The sequence below is a fragment of the Panthera pardus genome, unplaced genomic scaffold (genome assembly GCF_024362965.1).
Source record: "Panthera pardus isolate Hobbes unplaced genomic scaffold, ASM2436296v1 HiC_scaffold_17, whole genome shotgun sequence".
Lineage (NCBI taxonomy): Eukaryota > Metazoa > Chordata > Mammalia > Carnivora > Felidae > Panthera > Panthera pardus.
The window spans coordinates 15385290-15403561 of record NW_026526732.1 but is presented as its reverse complement, the minus strand read 5'-3'; the positions used below and the strand labels follow the sequence as shown (position 1 = coordinate 15403561).

The 18272-nt window shown below is 41.2% G+C and overlaps 1 protein-coding gene across 5 annotated transcripts in view; it reads left to right on the top strand.

The window, feature by feature from the left end:
* The window catches only part of ESR1 (estrogen receptor 1), a 421083-nt gene that overhangs the window by 174900 nt on the left and 227911 nt on the right, over window positions 1-18272 (top strand). The window lies entirely within an intron of this gene.

Sequence of the window (18272 nt, the reverse complement as noted above, 5' to 3'; positions counted from 1 at the left end):
GCTTATCAGAAAATCCCTTGATAGGTTAGGACTTAGGTTTCGGAGAGGTTGAAGATGCAGTTAGGTCAGACATTTAAGCCCTGGTTTACAGACTCGAGGCTTTAACCTAAGTGATGCCATTTCGGGCCTGTGGTTTTCTTGTTTAACACTCCCTTATTTTCCTGAAGTGTATTATATTTGTCTCAATGTGATCTTTAATGACATGCAGATTCCTCAAATGATTTTTGTACGTAAAAATTTCCATTTGCAACTCTGGACCTGTTTGTGCGGACTTTTTATGTGATGACATATTGTTCCTATCTCTTGGATAGAATCATAAATGGAATGATTTATGGATCCCACTCCAAAGGCGACCAGAGGCCAGTGTTGGACAGGACTGTTTTTGGTATTTGGAGTTCTGGGCTTGTAGGGCCTTTTCCCAGAGGCCCAAGTCTGTTTCCTTGCTTGATCTGCTTTCCAAGGGCAGAGGCTATTCTCATCTTCCTTCTGTTTCCCTCTCTTCGTGCTCCGCCTCTCTCCCCTCCTCCTTTTGTAGCTGTCCTTTGTCCTAGTACACTCCCTGGTTGGCATTAAATAGATGCTTCTGCAAAGCTGTTGAATGAATGAATGAATAGTATTACTGTGTATGCGTAGGTAATTGTTATCGTAACATATGTCACATTTTCTGTGGAAATTAGGCTGGAAATCAGACTTGTTTCTAGAAGGTGTGGTGTCAAACCACAGCTCTCTCTTGACTTCCCTCCTTTGTGTTATCCTTGTTTCTTGCATCTCACTTTGGGCTTCGTGTCCTCACCGTTCATTAGCGCTTGCAACAGGTTGGTGTGAATAGAAAAAGGAGAGGTGAGGAAACTCAAATCAGGTCATTTGGTTACACATTAGTAACAGAGAACAGATAAAAAGATATTGACTAAATGGGGGCTTTAGGGGAACTTTTTGCCAGGCTATTCTTGTTTCCTATTAGTGTGGAAAATCAACACTTGCTTGTATTTGGGGGTGAAGATATTTTTCTTAAGTGAGTGGGAAAACCTCTTGACATTTTAGAGAGAGCCTTACATTTTGAATGGTGAAATGTTAATGTTCTTTGTGCATAAAGAATTTCAGAACTCTTATATATGAAACATTAACAACACATCGTTTTTCATTTGTTTATGAGTTAAAATAAGTATTTTCTGTAATCATATGTTAAGGAAATATTCAAACTTTCACCACACTATTCTCTTGTATGGCTATCAGCTCCATTAACTCTGTTTTCATGGAACTCAATGGAATTCTCAACCTTTTACTAGAAATTGAATTAACTTTTTTCCCTTAAAAAAGGATTATTGGCATTGTAATACATAATTGTGGGCAATTTCAAATGGGATTATTACTTATGAGATTAGGGATGATATCTGAGGTAATGATTTTGTTCCCAGAGCATGTGACACATTCTGTCCTTGGCTCTTGCTGCCTTTGGGTGGAGTTGCCAAGGATTCCATTCTCTGGTGGGAGTCCAGGCTCTGGGATCAGGCTGCCTGATTCTTTGACTCCACTGTTGCCTGACTGTATATGACTTTGCTGAGTTACCTGATCTCTCTGTACCTTGGTCACCTCATTCCTAAAACAACTGCAGTTATAATGGTACTGCTTGTGGTAGTTGGAGGGCTAAGGTAATTCATTACACGTAAGGCACTAAAAGTAGTGCGGCCACAGCCATCGCTGTAGTGTGAAACTTTGCTTGCCTTTTCCCCAGGCTCCTCTTATCTTGCTCTAATGAGTAAGGTTGTGCTGGTCTTCCAGAATCCAGGGTGTGGTTTGAGCTTGGGACAGAAGCTGAGATGGCAGCTACAACTCTCTCCCTCACTCATTTCCTGGAGCTGCATTGAACTATATGTATCACCAGTCATTTTTTGGAAGAAGTTTTCTTTTTTTAGCTTGTAGGGAAGAATATCAGCCCTCTCTGATTATTAACTAGAAGACACAATAAATACAAACAAAAATTACACTCATTAAATGAATAACATGAGGCAAGAGGTGAAGTTTTCAGAGGAACAGCGTCAAGGGACTAGAGTCTTTGATTTCCAAAAGTCCAACTTTTGGACCTATTTTTGTCATCCAGAAAATAATTTGTAGCTTGCTTAAAATACTTCCAAATTGCTTAAAACACTTGCCCAGAAAATACCTATGACATGGCTTAATGGGTTACCCAAACCTAGCCCAGGACTCCGTTAACTTGAGCTTTTCTAAAAATAAGACCGAGGATTTTTCCTTTCCAGACTCTACAATGTTGAGCATTTTAGATCAACTTGTCCGTTTTTTTTTTTAATTTTTTTTTTTTAACGTTTATTTATTTTTGAGACAGAGAGAGACAGACATGAACGGGGGAGGGGCAGAGAGAGAGGGAGACACAGAATCGGAAGCAGGCTCCAGGCTCTGAGCCATCAGCCCAGAGCCCGACGCGGGGCTCGAACTCGCGGACCGCGAGATCGTGACCTGAGCCGAAGTTGGACGCTTAACCGACTGAGCCACCCAGGCGCCCCAACTTGTCCATTTTTTAAAAGAATATTTATTTACTGCCATGGAAAATAAGTAGAGATTATATTAAAATCCAAATTTTCATAGATAGTGGAAATACCTACAGGTAAATTCTGATCTTAGGCACAAACCACGAGTAATGTATGCTCATTCATATTCATATTTATATTTAAAGCAGAGAGAAGTACACAAGAACCCACTCTCAGATGCTATGTGTGTTGGTACACACACAGGCGTCAAAAATTGGCTTCTCATCTTGATACAGCATTCTATCATTGTAACAGATTCAACTACACCTCTTACAAAGTTGTTCTTAATTCTTTGTTAATTAATTTATTCAGTAAGTATTTATTAGATACATTCTTTGTGCAAGATACCATACCAGATGTTTTGGTGATGATAAAAAATATTTAAAATACAGTTTCCACAGGTCCCTGGGCGGCTCAGTTGGTTAAGCATCTGACTTCAGCTCGGGTCATGATCTTGAGGTTTGTGAGTTCGAGGCCCACCATGGGGCTGTGTGCTGACAGCTCAGAGCCTGAAGCCTGCTTCAGATTCTGTGTCTCCCTCTCTCTCCTCCCCCACTTGAGCTCTCTCTCTCTCTCAAAAAAAAAAAAATATTAAAAAAAAGTAAAACAATATATAGTTTCCATACTTTTAAAAACCTTTTAAAAACCTAGTGGAGAAGCAAGACACATAGTTTGGGACATATAATTTTACCCAGTCCCTAACTGACTATCAAATGCATACTATTTGTCAGTACTTTGCTGGAAACTGGGAAGTGAAGGTGACTGTAATAGGATCTCTTTCCTGGAGATTCACAGTGAACACATACGATGATGATGGCCATTCCAGAATAGTTATATGTGTGATATTCTAGGAGCACATGTTGATTCTATTTAGAAATTCAGTGGCTGCTACCTGAGTGGGCATTTTCACTCAGGAGATTTTGCCTTTTGGCCAAGATAGAAGGCAAAAGTCCAGAGATATACTAGCTTGGTCAGAGAAAGGTAACACATAAAATTAACTATCACAGAGGGGATAGGGCTGGAGATGGGACAGTGACAAGGTCACAATGGCTGTGCTATGGAGTCTGCATTTCTCCTGTAGGCTGGGAGGTTTTGGCCGGACGTCTTTTGGGGAGACCTTTCATGGACTTCAGAGGCCAATGAGTACCATAAGATTATAAGCAAAATCTGTGTTTCTGTAAGTAGGGTATTTTCTTGGGGCCCACCATCCAAAGAAGACTAAGAAGGCGTATCATAGATGTTGAGGATTCATGAAGGATTTCAAATAGGGGTCCATTTTTCAGGGTAGAGCCATCACTCTTGCTGTAGTGTGGAGGACAGGTTTGCGACACGGGAGTGTGTAGGTGTGGAGTTCGGAATATTTTCACCATGTCCATACATTCATCCAGATGGCAAATACTGATTAATCACTTTACCGTGTGTCAGGCTGCTAAGCATAAGCTGGGTGGCATAGTAGGTAAGGCGACCACGGTCCCTGCTGTAGTGTAGGTTATGGTGCATGGGGTAAGATAGATAATTAAATAGAGCATAACAAGATGCTTATTCATAGCATCAACATTTATTTATGCACTTTTCCAACCATTGTTTCTATACTAGGCTCTCTTCAAGGTGCTGGGGAATGAAGCTTACATTTCAGTGGGGAAGACACATAATAAGTTAAAATTTGGTATGGTAGGCGGTAATTAGTGCTATAAGGAATAAAGAAATGGGTATAAGAGGGTGGAAATAATACAAAGGCTACTTTAGCAGGTCAGAAAAGGCATTTGATAAGGTGACGAACTGCATGGAGTCGGGAGCAAGTCAGGGAGGACTCAGAGGCATGGAGGTGCTCGGTGTTTCTGGGAGCAGCCATGACTCAGCTCTTGGAACTCGGGGTTCAGGGAAGGAGTTTGAGGAGTCCTGGTTGGAGTGACAGGCAGGACACTGATCGTGCTGAGTTTTTGAATTCTTTCCTTGATGTGGTGAGAAGCTGCCAAGGGTTTTAAACGGGGGAGTGTGACTTTGACTTGTGTGTGTGTGTGTGTGTGTGTGTGTGTGTAACATACCACCAAGCATTTAACTCAATTCTGACACTTCCTACCTGGAGATGGCATCAGACCCTACAGGCTAAGGGCTCAGTCCTATAAGATGGTCCCTACTTCAGATGCCAATCACAAGCCCAGGTTGTTACCTGACTAACTAGCTATAAATCAGAGGTTCCAACAAACCCCTTGTTGGGTTTGATTAATATGGAGAGTGGCTCACAGAAGTCAGAGAAACATTTTACTTACTAGATCACCAGTTTATTATAAAGGGATAGAAGTCAGGAGTAGCTAGGCAGAAGAGATGCTTAGGGTAAGGCACGGGGAAAGGACGTGAAGTGTCCATGCCCTCTCCAGGTGCGCCCTTTTCTCAGCAACTCCATATGGCCACCAACCGGGAAGCTCTCTGAACCAGGTCCTTTTGGGTTTTTATGGAGGGTTTATTACATAAGCATAGTTGATTAAATCATCAACCAGTGGTGATTGATTCAACCTCCAGCTCCCTCCTTTCCCTGTGGGTGGTGGATGGGTGGCAGGGGACTGAAAGTTCCAACCCTCTATTCAAGATGGTTTCCCTGGCAACAGCCCTCATCCTTAAGTGGGGTCCAAAAGTCACCTCATTAACATACAAAAGACACCTTTGTTGCTCTCATCACTTAGGAATTTCCAAGGGTTTTAGAAACTCTGTGCAAGAAGCAGGACAAAGACCAAATATGTATTTCTTGTTATAAATCACAGTATCACAGGGAGTGAAAAGATGGCTACTCCACTATGGAGAGTCCAGGGTGCGTGTAACCTAGGTCCTGAAAGTCAACAAAACTCCCTGGAGGAAATTAAGTTCGAGCTGTGGCTGCAGGATAAATAGGAATTATTCTGGGGCCAGGTGGAGGGAGTGGTATGCTTGAATGCCTTGGTTGGATCCTAGAACCATTGGGCCAAAATGGGAATGCAGGAATAGAAGCAGGCTTTTCGGAAAAGATACTGAGTTTAATTTTGTGCACATTAAGTTTGAGGTTTCTTCGGGTCATTCAAGAGGAGCTGCAAAGTGTGTAATTGACATCTGAAGTCCAGGAGAGGGATATGGGATGGCAGTTGGGTGTGGCCACACACATAGCTAAGATTCCCACAAAGAGAAAATGGCAGCGAAGGATGACAGAGGGCTGAGGGCAGGAACCCGAGGAACATTGTCATTTAGGAGCCTGGTAGAGGAAGAAAATATTGCAAAGGAAATAGAAGTAGAGTAGTTGTCAGAGAGATTATAAGTGTCAAGAGAAGTGGTGAAGACTTTAAGTGCTGTAGAAGTTCAAAGTTGAACCAGCGTGAGTTGGAATACTCATAAAAGTTATGGACGATAGGGGAGTTAAAGCCTGGTTTTCTATGACAGATGAGATGTGTATGGATGATGGGAAGCAGAGACTGTGGGGAATGTTGTGTGAACAATCTTTCAGAGGTGGAGTTGATCAAAGTTTGCTTAGGGACCTACAGAGAGACCAATACTGGTTGGAGCAGGGAATTCAAGAATTTGGGCTTAGTTCTGTATGTTGATGATTTTTAAGTATTCTTTTCCAGGTTTATAATTTCTCTAGAATTATAGGCAGAAGTTTGAGGGTTTGTTTATATGTGGCTTTTAGAAAAGACAGTTTCAGAGTCTTCATTGTATTGTCAAATAGGTCCCTGATTACCCTCCCCTGGCAAAAAAAAAAAAAAAAAAAAAAAAAAAAAAGTAATGACCCACAGATCTATGTAATGAGAAGTTATTGAAAGATAAAAGTTGTATTTTGTGACCATTATTTTGACAGCAGCTGGCAGGATGAGTTTGAGGACTTGTGGGAGGCAGGAGACTGCTTTTAATAATTCAGATGTAGGGTTATTTATTTTTTAAGCAAGAATGATGAAAACAAGGAATGCAAAGGAGAATGGGCATAGTGTTTTGGAGAAATAACTGACACAATTTGGTGATGGATTAGATGGAAGAGGTACATTTAGCAAAATGTTTATTAAGGACCTAATATGTGTCAGTTAAAATTGGGAGCAAATGAGACATGATCCCTGCCTTCATGGAATTTACTGTTCATTAGGGGGAGCATATATTTGTCAATAACCACTCAAATGTAGGATTGGAAATTGTGGTAAGTGCCATCAAGAAAAACTGTAAGGCACTATGAGTGCACATAACTTTGGGAACTTGATATGGGGATTTGAGCCTCATGAGTTTATCCCACTGGCACTTAATTATCCCACATCTCTAGGGAATGGGTATCTGTGTTCGTTCTTTTTTACTTTTTTTAATGTTTATTTCTGAGACAGAGAGAGACAGAGCATAAGTGGGGGAGGGGCAGAGAGAGAGAGAGGGAGACACAGAATCAGAAGCAGGCTCCAGGCTCTGAGCTGTCCGCACAGAGCCTGACCAGGGCTCCAACTCCCAAACCGTGAGACCATGACCTGAGCCGAAGTCAGTCACTCAACCGACTGAGCCACCCAGGTGCCCCTCTGTTGGTTCTTTTAATTTAACTTTGCAAAAACATTTCTTCTAGAAACCAAGCTGTAAAAAGTTTTAAAAATGCTTGACTCAGCAGGGGAATAATGCTTTTGGGTGGCTGGTACCATGACTTATGGTTGGAAAACCAACAGTTTTTGATTACATTGAGCTTTAAACTTTTCCTTTGATTCATGAAAATCTTCTGGATAAATGCTTTTTATTATGCTCCATTCTTACTTGGTCCAAGAGAGTCCACTCTCTGGACCCAATATGAATGCCTTCAGACTTTTTCTCTTAATCGTATTGAATATGTAATATCGGTGGGGCATCCATTGGGAAATATTTAGTAGTCAATGGATGTAACGAAATTGGAACTGAATCTAGTCAGTTGAGTTTTCAGTTCCTGGAGGTGCAGTGTGTTGCCTCTTATTATTTGATCTCTCATGCTTCTGCCTTTCTTTTCTCTGCCATCACTCTATTCTTTAGCACTTGGGTGCCTCAGAGTTGCTGTGTGTTAAGTTACTGACAAAACATCCCTCCATTTTTCACTGAAGTTTCTGTCTTGCTTTCAGAGAATCTTTAAACATACCCGTAAGGCTGAAGAACATCTAACTTGGCAAACTAGTCAACTGCTTACCCGAGTCTTATGAGAAAGTGCCCAAGATGAGAAACTATAGAAGGTTGGTGACAATTCAGTGAGAAATGGATAAGAATTTTACAGAGAGAGAGAGATGCTTTAGAGACCTGGCTAAAGAATTAGTTAAATCTTCACATAGAATAAAGAGATAAGGGCTGCGTTAGGGTTTCTAAAGCCTCTTCTCAGGTTGGTGCCTGGCCTCCTGTTGTGGCTTGGTCTGAATCCAGGCACAGATGCCTCCCACTCTGTTCCTTTCCACTGCAGATGATTAGGCCAAGTTAGTCTGCATTCTGGGGACACAGATCTCTGTCTGGAGGCAGTAGGGCTGAATTACCTTTGCCTAATGGATACTCAAGAAAACCAGAACATATTTCAAGGCACCACATGACTTTGCAGCCTATGAGAACATCTCACTTGCCTTTTAGGTGGATCTGGATTATATTTTTCATGACAGCCCAGTTTAGGAGCATTCGTAGAGCAGGGCTGGGCCAAATGATAACTGATAGTGTTACATACATGAATTTCCAAGTTGGATAAAAAAGTGCCTTTATGGAGAGAAAATATAGCTGTGTAATTTCCTGTCTTATGTTTGGAGGCCTTCTAGTTTTATGCCCTATGTCTGCAGTGGATTTTCAGTATTCCAGGGACATCTCAAAGTGTAGATGAAAGGCATTTTGCTGACTGCATACCTCTCTGCTAGATCTGGGGAAATGAGCTCTTGCTATTACCTTTTTTACCATTACTTTAAAAAACATTTGCATATTCCATTTATGTTGTGAAAATGATCACTTTATTGATTCAGTCATTGATTAATTCATTTGATACCAATATTTATTGAGTCTCTATTCTGTATGAGGAGGCACTTATGCTATAAACAGTCTTATGCTATAAACAATCAGGGTTCCAAAGGTGAATAAGACACAAGGAATGTAGCAGCAATGGGGACACACTGAATGTACAACTCAGAGAGTAAGAATATTGCAGGTAGCAGAAGAGAAGTAAAGAAAAATCTGCTATTGAGTTCTGAACAGGCATAAGTTATCCAGGGTGGAGTTAGGAGTGGTTGGTAAGAGAGGTGACCTTAAAATGCAGTGATCACCTCACACCCATTCGGATGTCTACTATTAAACAAAACAAAACAGGAAGAAAACCCCACAAATGTTGGGAAGGATTATGGGAAATTGGAACGCTTGTGCATTGTTGGTGGGAAAGTAAAATAGTAGTGTATATCCAAAAAAATTGAGAACAGGCTTTCACAGAGATATTTGAATATCCATGTTCATAGCAGCATTATTTAAAATATGGAGGCAGTCCAGATATGCATTGGTGGATGAATGGATAAAAAAGTATAGTATATACATAACAATGGAATATTGTTCAGCCTAAAACAGAAAGGAAATTGTGACACATACTGCGACATGGATGAACCTTGAGGACATTATGCTAAGTGAAATAAACCATTTACAATAAGATAACTGCTATATGAATCCACTTATATGAATTATCTAGAACAGTCAAGTGCAAGACTGAAAGTAGTTGGGGCATCTGGGTGGCTCAGTTGGTTAAGTGTCCGACTCTTGATTTTGACTCAGGTCATGATCTTACAGTTCGTGGGATTGAGCCTCACATCAGGCTCCAGGCTCGCAGCTTGGAGCCTGCTTGGGATTCTGTCTTCCTCTCTTTCTGCGTGCATGTGCTCTCCCTCTCTGTGTCTCAAAATAAATAAATAAACTTAAAAAAAAAAAAAAGCAGAATGGTGGTTGTCAGGGCCTGGGGGGAGGAGGAAATGGGAGTCGTTTAATGGGTTGGAGTTTCAGTTTTGTGAGATGGAAAAATTCTGGAGATTGGTTCCACACCAGGGTGAATAACTAAACATGACTGAACTCTACAGTAAAAAATTAGATGGCCAATTTTATGTTATATTTATCCTACCACAGTTTTTAAGTTTGCAGTATTTTATTATACAGGGATGGGTGGAGGGTGCTTGGTACTTTGAACTTCTGCACATGCTTATATTCACTCCTTCCTTCCTTCATTCATTCCACAAACATATATGGCGTGCCTGCTGTGTGCTGGGCACTGAGCTAGGGATTGAGGCTGCAAGACTGAAGATTTATAAGGCACTGAATCTGTCAGTGTCATTCTTGCCAACCACACTGCCCCCCAAAGGCACTAAGCTTCTGTAGTTAAATATTCACAGCTGCCTCCGACTGACTTGAATCATGCATAAGATGTTAGTAAACAAACAGTACAAAGGTTTGAGGTTGATTGGGGGTGTGTGTGGGGGGGAGTTCAACAGCATCATGATGAAATGGAAGGAGATGGGCAAAAGAATATGAACTAGAATTGAAAACTGCAAGCCAGTGCTCTCTAAAGATATTAAAAAATAAAGAACTTCCATTTGAGGCTGTCAAACTAAGAGCTTTGTCATTTCGAATGGAAAAAATAGGCCAAGTCAAACTCACTCAACATGAGGAGCCGGTATTTTGTGAGTATTATGGCAAGTGTTGTTTGAGAGGCACTGCCATGAAACTATGGACAGTATTAATGAGTGATCAGGTCAAGGAAGGGTAATACAATTTGAGCTAAAAGGGAAGACAGGGCTTGTGAAGGGGAGGACCAGTGAAAAAGTCAGTGTGGTCTGGTTCTTTGGGTGGGGAATGGAAGCAGGAAGCATGGGTTTCTTTAATCAGAGAACATGGAAACTTATCTTCAATTCACTTTATTTCATACTAGGTTTCTTTTCTCTTTTCTTTTTTCTTTTCTCTTTTCTTCTCTTCTCTTCTCTTCTCTTCTCTTCTCTTCTCTTCTCTTCTCTCCTTTTCCTTTCCCTTCCCTTCCCTTCTTTTCTTTTCTTTTCTTTTCTTTTCTTTTCTTTTCCTTTCCTTTTCTTTTCTTTTCCTCTCCTTTCTTTTCTTTCTTTCTTTCTTTCTTTCTTTCTTTCTTTCTTTCTTTCTTTCTTTCTTTCTTTCATATATCTTATAGGAGCCTTCACTCCATCTATCCTTTCACTATGTTTCTACCTTTCTTTTTTCCTATACACTGAAACATTCTATGAATTCCTTTCAATGTATTACTGAGTGCCAAGTACATAGCAGGCACTGTGCTGGGCTCTGACCATATACCCTTGATTCTCTTACACAGGCTTTATTCAATTGCACATGCCTAGTAAATCCTGGATTGATGTAAGTTCTGATCCTATACCGGGTTAAATGAGAGATGCAAACTTTGTCTCATCTGCCCCTTTTCTTACTTCTTTTCTCCCTGTCTTCTTCAAGGTGTCTTTGTCGAGGCTGTTCCTTCTGTATCATTAATCCCAACTGCTGTACTTCCCTTGACCTTGTTGTTTTTCCCTTCTCTGTACCCCGAGCTATTCCCTTTCCACTACCTATTGCCCTTCAGTCTAGATGAAGCTTCCTCAAGCTTCTTCCATTCTGAAAATCCTTTTTAATCCCTATATTCTTTTTTTTAATTTATTTTTTTATATGAAATTTATTGTCAAATTGGTTTCCATACAACACCCGGTGCTCATCCCTACAGGTGCCCCCCTCAATGCCCATCACCCACTTTCCCCTCCCCCCCACCCCCTCTCAACCCTCAGTTTGTTCTCAGTATGTAAGAGTCTCTTATGTTTTGCCTCCTTCCCTCTCTGTAACTTTTTTTTTTTTTTTTTGCCTTCCCCTCCTCCCTGATCTTCTGTTGAGTTTCTCAGGATCCACATATGAGTGAAAACATATGGTATCTGTCTTTCTCTGCCTGACTTTTTCACTTAGCATAACACTCTCCAGCTCCATCCACATTGCTACAAAGGCCATATTTCATTATTTCTCATTGCCAAGTAGTATTCCATTGTATATATAAACCACATCTTCTTTATCCATTCATCCATTGATGGACATTTAGGCTCTTTCCATAATTTGACTGTTGTTGAAAGTGCTGCTATAAACATTGGGGTACAAGTGCCCCTATGCATCAGCATTCCTGTATCCCTTGGGTGAATTCCTAGCAGTGCTATTGCTGGGTCATAGGGTAGATCTATTTTTAATTTTTTGAGGAACCTCCACACTGTTTTCCAGAGTGGCTGCACCAGTTTGCATTCCCACCAACAGTGCAAGAGGGTTCCCATTTCTCCACATCCTCTCCAGTATCTATAGTCTACTGATTTGTTCATTTGACCCACTCTGACTGGCGTGAGATGATATCTGAGTGTGGTTTTGATTTGTATTTCCCTGATGAGGAGCGACGTTGAGCATCTTTTCATGTGCCTGTTGGCCATCTGGATGTCTTCTTTAGAAAAGTGTCTATTCATGTCTTCTGCCCATTTCTTCACTGGATTATTTGTTTTTCGGGTGTGGAGTTTGGTGAGTTCTTTATAGATTTTGGATACTAGCCCTTTGTCTGATATGTCATTTGCAGAATATCTTTTCCCATTCTGTCGATTGCCTTTTAGTTTTGTTGGTTGTTTTCTTTGCAGTGCAGAAGCTTTTTATCTTCATGAGGTCCCAATAGTTCATTTTTGCTTAATTCTCTTGACTTTGGAGATGTGTCAAGAAAGAAATTGCTACAGCTGAGGTCAGAGAGGTTTTTTCCTGCTTTCTCCTCTAGGGTTTTGATGGTTTCCTGTCTCACATTCAGGTCCTTCATCCATTTTGAGTTTATCTTTGTGAATGGTGTAAGTAAGTGGTCTAGTTTCATTCTTCTGCATGTTGCTGTTCAGTTCTCCCAGCACCATTTGTTAAAGAGACTGTCTTTTTCCATTTGATATTCTTCTCTGCTTTGTCAAAGATTAGTTGGCCATACTTTTGTGGGTCCATTCTGGAGTCTCTATTCTATTCCATTGGTCTATGTGTCTGTTTTTGTGCCAATACCATGCTGTCTTGATGATTACAGCTTTCTGGTAGAGGCTAAAGTCTGGGATTGTGATACCTCCTGCTTTGGTCTTCTTCAATATTACTTTGGCTATTCAGGGTCTTTTGTGGTTCCATACACATTTTAGGATTGCTTGTTCCTGCTTTGAGAAGAATGCTGGTGGAATTTTGATTGGGATTGCATTGAATGTGTAGATTGCTTTGGGTAGTATTGACATTTTAACAATATTTATTCTTCCAGTCCATGAGCACGGAATGTTTTTCCATTTCTTTATATCTTCTTCCATTTCCTTCATAAGCTTTCTATAGTTTTCAGCATACAGTTCTTTTACATCTTTGGTTAGGTTTATTCCTAGGTATTTTGTGCTTCTTGGTGCAATTGTGAATGGGATCAGTTTCTTTGTCTTTCTGTTGCTTCATTATTAGTGTATATGAATGCAACTGATTTCTGCACATTGATTTTGTATCCTGAGACTTTGCTGAATTCATATATTAGTTCTAGCAGACTTTTGATGGAGTCTGTTGGGTTTTCCATGTATAATATCATGTCATCTGCAAAAAGTGAAAGCTTAACTTCATCTTTGCCAATTTTGATGCCTTTGATTTCCTTTTGTGGTCTGATTGCTGATGCTAGAACTTCCAACACTATGTTAAACAACAGCGGTGAGAGTGGACATCCCTGTCGTGTTCCTGATCTCAGGGAGAAAGCTCTCAGTTTTTCCCCATTGAGGATGATACTAGCTGTGGGCTTTTCATAAATGGCTTTTATGATGTTTAAGTATGTTCCTTCTATCCCGACTTTCTCAAGGGTTTTTATTAAGAAAGGATGCTGAATTTTGCCAAATGCTTTTTCTGCATCGATTGACAGGATCATATGGTTCTTATCTTTTCTTTTATTAATGTGATGTATCACATTGATTGATTCACGAATATTGAACCAGCCCTGCATCCCAGGAATGAGTTCCACTTGATCATGGCGAATAATTCTTTTCATATGCTGTTGAATTTGATTTGCTAGTATCTTGTTGAGAATTTTTGCACCCATATTCATCAGGGATATTGGCTTGCAGTTCTCTTTTTTTGCTGGGTCTCTGTCTCGTTTGGGAATCAAAGTAATGCTGGCTTCATAGAATGAGTCTGTAAGTTTTCCTTCCCTTTCTATTTTTTGGAACAGCTTGAGAAGGATAGAGAAGGATAGGTATTATTTCTGCCTTAAATGTCTGGTAGAATTCCCCAGGGAAGTCTTCTGGTCCTGGACTCTTATGTGTTGGGAGATTTTTGATAACTGGTTCAATTTCTTCACTGGTTATGGGTCTGTTAAAATTTTCTATTTCTTCCTGTTTGAGTTTTGGAAGTGTGTGGGTGCTTAGGAATTTCTCCATTTCTTCCAGGTTGTCCAGTTTGTTGGCATATCATTTTTCATAGTATTCCCTGATAATTGCTTGTATTTCTGAGGGATTGGTTGTAATAATTCCATTTTCATTCATCATTTTACCTGTTTGGGTCATCTCCCTTTTCTTTTTGAGAAGCCTGGCTAGAGGGTTATCAATTTTGTTTATTTTTTCAAAAAACCAACTCTTGGTTTCATTGATCTTCTCTACTGTTTTTTTTAGATTCTATATTATTTATTTCTTCTCTGATCTTTATTATTTCTCTTCTTCTGCTGGGTTTGGGGTATCTTTGCTGTTCTGCTTCTGTTTCCTTTAGGTGTGCTGTTAGATTTTGTATTTGGGATTTTTCTTGTTTCTTGAGATAGGCCTGGATCGCAATATATTTTTCTCTCAGGACTGCCTTCGCTGTATCCCAAAGCATTTGAATTGTTGTATTTTCATTTTCATTTGCTTCCATTTATTTTTTAAATTTCTTCTCTAATTCCCTGGTTGACCCATGCATTCTTTAGGAGGGTGTTCTTTAACCTCCATGCTTTTGGAGGTTTTCCAGACTTTTTCCTGTGGTTGATTTCAAGTTTCATAGCATTGTGGTCTGAAAGTGTGCATGGTATGATCTCAATTCTTTTATACTTATGAAGGGCTGTTTGTGACCAAGTATGTGATCTATCTTGCAGAGTGTTCCATGTGCACTCGAGAAGAAAGTATATTCTGTTGCTTTGGGATGCAGAGTTCTAAATATATCTGTGAAGTCCATCTGACCCAATATATCATTCAGGGCCCTTGTTTCTTTATTTATTCTCTGTCTAGATGTTCTATCCATTATTGTAAGTGGAGTATTAAAGTCTCTTGCAATTACCACATTCTTGTCAATAAGGTTGCTTATGTTTGTGATGAATTGTTTTACATATTTTGGGGGCTTCCGAATTTGATGCATAGATATTTATAATTGTTAGCTCTTCCTGATGGATAGATCCTGTAATTATTATATAATGCCCTTCTTCACCTCTTGTTACAGCCTTTAATTTAAAGTCTAGTTTGTCTGATATAAGTATGGCTACTCCAGCTTTCTTTTGACTTCCAATAGCGTGATAGACAGTTCTCCATCCCCTCACTTTCAATCTGAAGGTGTCCTCAGGTCTGAAATGAGTCTCTTATAGACAGCAAATAGATGGGTCTTGTTTTTTTTTTTATCCATTCTGATACCCTATGGCTTTTGATTGGAGCATGTAGTCAATTTACATTCAGTGTTATTATTGAAAGATATGTGTTTAGAGTCATTGTGATATCTGTAGTTTTCATGCTTGTAGTGGTGTCTCTGGTCCTTTGTGGTCCTTGTAACATTTTAGTCACAGAGTGCCCCTTAGAATCTCTTGTAGGGCTGGTTTAGTGATGATGAATTCCTTCAGTTTTTGTTTGTTTGGGAAAACCTTTATCTCTCCTTCTATTCTGAATGACGGACTTTTAGGTAAAGGATTCTTGGCTGCATATTTTTTCTGTTTATCACATTGAAGATTTCCTGCCATTCCTTTCTGGCCTGCCAAGTTTCAGTAGATAGGTCTGCTACTACCCTTATGTGTCTACCTTTGTACGTTAAGGCCCATTTATTTTTAGCTGCTTTCAGAATTCTCTCTTTATCCTTGCATTCTGCCAGTTTTACTATGATATGTCATGCAGAAGATCGATTCAAGTTATGTCTAAAGGGAGTTCTCTGTGCCTCTTGGATTTCAATGCCTGTTTCCTTCCCCAGATTAGAGAAGTTCTCAGCTATGATTTGTTCAAGTACACCTTCAGCCCCTTTCTCTCTCTCTTCTTCTTCTGGAATTCCTATGATACAGATATTGTTCTGTTTGATTCCATCACTTAGTTCTCTAATTCTCCCCTCGTACTCCTGGATTTTTTAAATCTTTTTCTCAGCTTCCTTTTTCTCCATAATTTTATCTTCTAATTCACCTATTCTCTCCTGTCTCTTCAATCTGTGAAGTGGCCACCTCCATTTATTTTGCACCTCATTTATAGCATTTTTAAATTCATCATGACTATTTTTTAGTCCCTTGATCTCTGTAGCAATAGATTCTCTGCTATCCTCTGTGCTTTTTTCCAAGCCCGGCGATTAATTTTATGACTATTATTCTAAATTCTTCTTCCGTTATGTTGCTGAAATCGGTTTTGATCAATTCGCTAGCTGTCACTACTTCCTGGAATTTCTTTTGAGGAGAATTCTTCTGTTTCGTCATTTTGTCTAGTTTTCTGTCCCTTATGCGTTTTAAAAGTTTGTGGGCTCTGCACCTGTGAGCACTGCTATATTGAAAGAGGGTCATACACCGTCCAGAGCCTGGCCCTTCAGGAGGTGTGTTTTCAGAGATCGTTACTTGCTCTCTGTTGTTGTGACTTTGGTTATTTTATTATCCTACTCATAGTGATATTTTGGACCCTCCACCAGGGGTGCTTTGATTAGTTCCTTGGAGTAGCCCCGTAAAGGAAAACAGACAAACAGGAGACAAAAACACGCAAACACATGAATAACACAAACAAACAAACACAAACAAAAAACTAAAGACTAGAAACGAAAAACCCAAAAACACCAACTACAAGTAAAGAGGGTGGAGGCGGTGCTGATGAATGAGCACATACAAGGAGAGAAATGCATGGAGGGGGGTAGAAAAAATAAACATTGATTTAGGCAGAGAGACTAAAAGGCTTAATCCGGAGAGAGAGAAGGGAAATTAAAGAAGGAGGCGGGGAAAATGAAACGAAGATAAAGTTACCCAGACAGAGAAACTCTATGGCTTGATTATTCCAGACAGAAAGGAGTGTAAAGAAGGAGGTGTAGAGCATGTATCAAGACAATGGATTAAATATGTCTGTTTAGAGAGACCAATAACCAGAGTAACCAGCCTAGGGGAGGGAAGAGATAAGGAGGAGAAAGGGGGAGTAGAATATATTTATATATCCAGAGTTGACCTAGAGTTAATCCGGACAATGCTGCATCACTTGTCAGGAGTAGCTGTCTGCAGGGTCTGTTCCGATCTGGTGGCTACGCAGTTACCCAGCGCAAGGGGGCGTGGTTTGGCGTAATGTGGACCCACCTCCACTATGGGTGGGGGAGTGATCCCTGAGGCCCTGCCTTGCTTGGGGGGGGGGGGGGGGGGATGGTGATCCCTCAGTGTCTTCTCCACGGAGCCCACCCGGTGGACTCAGTTTGAGTCGTCCTCACTCTGCGGGCGCAGACGGGGCGGTTCTTTCTTGTTCCACCAACTCCCCTGACCCTGCGCTTGTCTAGGATTCAAAGTCCCGCTCCGCGCGCTCTGGCGCTGGGGAAACACCTCTCGGTGCGTGATATGTGGTCTCGGCCGGTTTTGTCTGTGCCCCCCGCACTTCGGGGAGGACCGCCTTCTCCTACTGTGGACTGAGCCGCTGCCCTCCCCGGGAGCCCCCCGGGTGGCGGACGCACCAGGCTTTGTCTTTTCCCACGGCACTCCAGGAAAACGGCCGCCTTTTCCTCCTGCAGACTGAGCCCTCGGCCCAGCCACTTGCGCGCAGGGTGGCGGACACAGGCAGGTTCTGTGCTATCGCGCAGCCCTCCAGGGAGGGAACCACTTTCTCCCGCTGAGGACTGAGCCCTGACCTACCACGGTACCCAGGGCTGGCGCCCCTCCTCCCCAGGTGTGCGAATAGGGAGCCCGCCCCAGTCCAGAGAAAGCCCCGCAGTTAGAATCAGATGCCTCTCAGTCTCAATCTGAGGTCTTTCTCCTGTCCATCTAGGGTCCTGCACTTCCCTACCTGCTCTTTGTCTTCCCTTTGTCTCTCCACAGAAGGGGGTCCCTCCCCTCCGTGCCCACAGGGCCTTTTTTTATCTCCCCCAGTTCGCAGTTACCCACCTTTTTTCGAGCTTTCTCATTTTCTTCCTAGTAGATTCAGTCTCTTTTCCTCCCAGGCTCTGGTGTTCAAAGTCCTTTGGCTTCTACACGTCTTTGTTTGAGAGACACGGGAAGTATGGATTCCCCCTACTTCTCCGCCCTGTTGGCCAATAAAAATCCTCCTAATCCCTATATTCTTCAGTGATCACCCCATCTCTGTCTCTGCTCACTCTCATCCAGAGTCTGAAAGGAATGGCCTTCTCTCATTTTGATTTCCTCATACTGCATTCACGTTTCTACCACTGGCTTTTGGCTCGTGCTGTACTCTTCCTCTCAAACTCCTTGCTGAGGTTCCTCTTTGTCGACTCTCACTTCATTTCATCAGTCCTTGCTTTATTGGATTTCTCTGCCCCATTTGGCACTATTAATCCATCTACCTTCTGAAAGCTTTCTACTTCTTTAAAACTTTTTACTTC